This window comes from Desmodus rotundus, chromosome 5, assembly GCF_022682495.2.
Source record: "Desmodus rotundus isolate HL8 chromosome 5, HLdesRot8A.1, whole genome shotgun sequence".
NCBI classification, from domain to species: domain Eukaryota; kingdom Metazoa; phylum Chordata; class Mammalia; order Chiroptera; family Phyllostomidae; genus Desmodus; species Desmodus rotundus.
The window spans coordinates 84,218,365-84,223,129 of record NC_071391.1 but is presented as its reverse complement, the minus strand read 5'-3'; the positions used below and the strand labels follow the sequence as shown (position 1 = coordinate 84,223,129).

The following is a 4,765-nucleotide window of genomic DNA, read 5'->3' as shown; positions in this document are numbered from 1 at the left end:
AGATCATTCAGAAGGCTGCAGCTATGGGCAACTGGTGATTGGCAGCTTCATCATAACAATGCACCTGCTCATGCACCTTGTCTTGTGCAGAGTTTTTTGGTAAAACATCAAGTCATCCAAGTGACTCAGCCCCCCGACAGCCCAGATTTGATGCCCAGAGACTTCTGGCTTTTCCCAAAACTGAAATCATCTTTGAAAGGGAAAGGATTTCATACAGTCAATGAGACTCAGGAAAATATGATGGGGATGCTGATGGTGATTGGGAGAACTGTGTGAGGTCCTAGGTGCCTACTTTGAAGGAGACTGAGGCATCATTGTCCTATGTATAATGTTACTTGTATCTTGCATCTTCAATAAAGGTCTCTTTTTTATATTACATGACTGGACACCTTTCGGACAGACCTCATAAAATAATGTGCTTGGATATCCATTTTCTTGCATTGTTCTCAGTGATTTGTTTTTTATTTTGGCAGAATTTTAAGGTTTTATTAACACAAATACAATGAGTGCACAGTCTGCACGATCTGCACAGTACTTGCACAATCTGTCTATTCATTTTCCTCACTGTGCAGCCTGGCATTGGGACTGGAGACTCTGATGGCCAGCTGGGCTGCTCTTTCCACAATGGCTTTGCAGTTCTTTGAGGAGACATTGTGACCAATCTCAGCAGAATAAGATTTGTTGCACATCAGCAGCACGTCAAGCTCCTTGACATTGTGGACCAGGAACTTTTGAAAACCACTGTGCAGCATGTGCTTTGTTTTCTTGTTGCTCCCATAACCAATGTTGGGCATCAATATCTGGCCCTTGCATCTTCTGTGCACCCTATTGTCAATACCTCTGGGTTTCCGCCAGTTCCACTTAATTTCGACATAATGGTCTGACTGGTGCCAGATGAACTTCTTGGTCCTCTTTTTGACAATCTGGGTTTCACAAGGGGTCTGAGGGCAGCCGTGGTGCTGAGTAAGAGATGGTTGCTGCCCCCATAGGAGCAGCGTGGAAGAAGAGAAAGAAAGCAGATGCGTGAGGCATGTGCGACTTGACTTCCTCAGTAATGTTTTTAAATAACAAGCCTGATCTTATCTTTCCTTGACTTAAACTCAAGGTTTCTAAAGTTTTTTAGGATGCAAACCGGGTCTTCAACATGGCTTGAAGACTTGTGTGACCTGCCCCCTCCTTCGCCTCCTCCGAAACAGTGCTCACTGCACTTACTCTCTTCCAGCCCTGCTGGATTTTGAATATGCTGTTTTTCCCTCTGCCTGAGTATTGTTCTTTCAACTGCCACTCACCTAGTTAATTTCTGTCCCCCTCACTGCTTATCTCTAATCTCCTGCTTCTAGGCTAGGTCAGGTTTCCTATCACACTTTCCAGTATCTCTCTGCACATGAATTTAGTATCCTTCACTAAGGTGTAAGCTCCTAGCATTTAGTTTGCAGGTAGGGTGGGTAGAGGTAGGTTCTGTGTGGCCAGGGAGTACATATGTCTTTAGTGTTGTGTCCCCACAGCCTGGCACAGTACTTGCACAGAGACTACTCAAAGTATAACTGTAAGGTGAATGAATGAATGAATGAATGAATAAGCATGCCCTTAGGCCATAGAGGTTGCCTGGCTCAATAACTACTTGTTATGGATGAACACACTGAGACTCATCAACATAATGGGAAGTGCCCCCAAACATGCACACACACATTTAAAAAGCGTAGTGCTAATAACAGTCCTCTGAGGTGGTTTCTGTCAGTCTCATTTTACAGAGGAGGAAATTGAAATTCATAGAATTAAAATAACTTGCTTAATATCACACAGCTAAGCAACAGAACTGGGACTAGCACTCAGGTCTCTCTGCCTCTGGAGCCCATCAATTTCTACACTTCGTGATGCCCTGAACAGTAACATTCAGATCCTACTCAGACCTGCGAGAAATCACAAAAGTGAGCACATGCATCAGCGTCTGCTATTATAACAATTCCTAAACCTCATGGCTTACAACATTAACATTTCATTCTGACTTATGGGTCTGCAGGTTGGCTGTGGCTCTGCTGGCCCTGGCTGTGCTTGACTGAGGGTCAAGTTCAGGCCTGCTCCGTATGTGTTCTCATTCCAGGACTAGGCTGAAGAAGCCTCCATACTCTGGGGGCATTTTGTTCTCATGGTAGAAAGCAGAAGCTCAAAGAGGGCTACCCTAAATGTTTGCCCTTTCTAGAGCTTTGGACTTGGATGCCACATCCACTCACATCCATTGAGCCAAAGCAAGTCACAAGGCCAAGCCCAACATCCAAAGTGTGTCAGGCAACACCTCCCATGGGCATGGGAGCTCTAGAGAATGAACAGTTGCTGAACAATATTACAGTCTAGCACAGTGAGAGACACAGTGACCTCCATGGACAATGACAACATTGGAACCCATTTTGTAGGGGCTTTGCAACCTGACAATGATACTTCCTGGGATAACTCTTCATTACAGCCCACACCATGGGCTGTAATGTAATAAGGATGCACCATGATTAAATGCACATTTGTTGTTAGAGGCACCCAAATCTCACTGTGAAAGAGACACTTAGTGTTAGAGTAGGCATCTGTTTGAACTGGTTTGGTGCCCATGCAGTTGTGAAGTATTTTAAGTACCGCCCCTGAATATATGTAAGTACAAATTGCACATTTAACCTCTTTTCTAACCTGACACTTTTCCCTCTTCTACAGGACTGAATAGTTCGGTAACCAGGATCTGCCAAACCCATCAGGGACCCCAAAAGCAGAATGTGTTGAAATAAAAGCAGTAGACCTTAGTTAAACTCCAAGAAGAACATCCTGTCTGCCCATGTTACAGATTAAAAAGGGAAGTTCCTTTATTTATTAATTTAACAAGCATTTTTTAGATCCCTTTAACTGCTGGGCACTCTGCAGCTACCTGGGGTGGGGTGGGGGGATGTCACATTGCATAACCAATGGCAGGGTTTGAAAGAGCCTGGTTTCTATCCGATGAAATGTCACAGCTGGATGGGGCCTTAGAGGCTTGAGGACCAACACTTTCAGACAAAGCAAATGTCATTTCACTGGGTTAGTGTAGTGGCAGGGCTTTACTGTCTTCAGAAAATACAGAAAACCCATGTTGAGAGAGAACTCCTGGACAGTAAGAGGACGGATGTTTGGTGGCTTGCTCTGGAGGGCAGCATTATCTGTCCGTGGTCAATTTTGTATGAGCTGGCTTCCCTGGGATTTAGAGGTGGCTTGGACTCCATTGCCTTGGGCAGAGGCTGGGCCCACCTCTACTGCCCTTGATAAGCCTGGGGGTGGGGAGGGGAAGCCACCTTTGCAGCTGATTTAATCATACTAGGATGTGTGAGTGGGAGCAAACGTTCCTTCTAACTGCGTAATCCAAACCACGTGAAAAATAAAACTCTCTTGGGGCCTCTGTTAATAATAAGTGGTTTATGCTGCCATCTCAGGTAGGGGGATTTGTTCACCTTTCATTCATTCCTCATCCTTATTCATCTTCCCTTCCTCCAGTGCCTGTGGATGGCAGGAGGAGAAAATAGAAAGATGGTGAACATATGTTGAAATGGATGGTTAAAATAAGGATTTGTTTAAGAATTTATTGCCTGGGTTTCTTTATGACCATCGTCCTGGAGTCTAGGCATCTAAGCCCTGACCCCACCTGCCTGGCACCTCAGGGAGGAGGAGGGGTAAGTGGCCAGGTGAGCGGTTCTTGGTGGGAGGATTAGAGCGCCTCAGCTGGAAGAATCCAGTGTGCCAGGGTCCCAGGCTCTGGTGCGCAAATTCCCCCACCACAGGGCACTGCTCTGGAGTCTTGGCATGAGAGAGTGCACTGGAGAAGGTGTCCTCATTCTGCCAGTTTTGCTGTTTAAACTTAGGTAAGTCATGTCATCTCTGGGCCTCCATTTTTTTAGTTGCACAACCCAAACATGGATCTGTCCTCACGGGGCGGTAGTAGGATTAGAAAAGATAAAGGCAGAAAAAGCACTTGGAACTGCTAAACTGGGAACTGGTGTTGGGGATGGGAATTATCATTATTACTGCCAGCCTTTCTCCTCTAACATGAAGGTAGGGGTAGGGGGCAGGAAGGGGACACCTCCTTTTTTCCATGTGGGCTGATGTGGGGTCCTGAACTGGAGGGGACCAAGACCCTGCAGGTGTGGCTACCAGTGACTCCTGTGTCTGAAGCCCTAGGCTTCTAGTGGTGCAGGGCCGTGAGCTGCCACCTACAGGCCTCTCCAGCTAGAGCACATTAGTAAAATCAGCATGGCCTTAGCTTCCTCTGCCAGGCCCTTGATTGCAGGCTTTCTCTTGGGGACAGGAACGCAAATGCATGGTGCAAAGAGCTGCGTCTATGCTCTCAGGGCAGGTGAGGCCCGCCTCTCACCAGGAGTAATGCCAGGGACAGATATGCCACCAGCCTTAGCCTCAGCCATGCTGGTCTGGACTTCTGAGTCATCTGCTTCCAGATACCCTCCTTTGGATGGAATTGAAGACATGTCCCCTTCCATCCTAACCCAAGAAATGGATCTTTCCTCCCTGGCCCCTTCTTTTCTCTGCTCTGGACATAAAGAAAAAGACTCAGATACTTTGAAGCTTTCCTCAGCTTTACAGACCCCTGTCACTCCCCTCCGCCCCACTGAAGTTTTGAAGGAAGACAAGATCTGGGCCAGCCCAGTCCCTGGCCCCAGCCCTCAGCCTACCACCAGCCTCCTGTCATAAACTTTGAAACCAGGTGGAGTGTTTCAGAGCCTAGGTTTAGAGAGGAGAAACT

General features: G+C 46.7%; 1 pseudogene; it reads right to left on the bottom strand.

Moving 5' to 3' along the window:
• Nucleotides 1-548: 548 nt before the first annotated feature.
• LOC112314418 (large ribosomal subunit protein eL32-like) lies at nucleotides 549-4,490 on the bottom strand (annotated as a pseudogene).
• Between the last annotated feature and the right edge of the window lie 275 nt (nucleotides 4,491-4,765).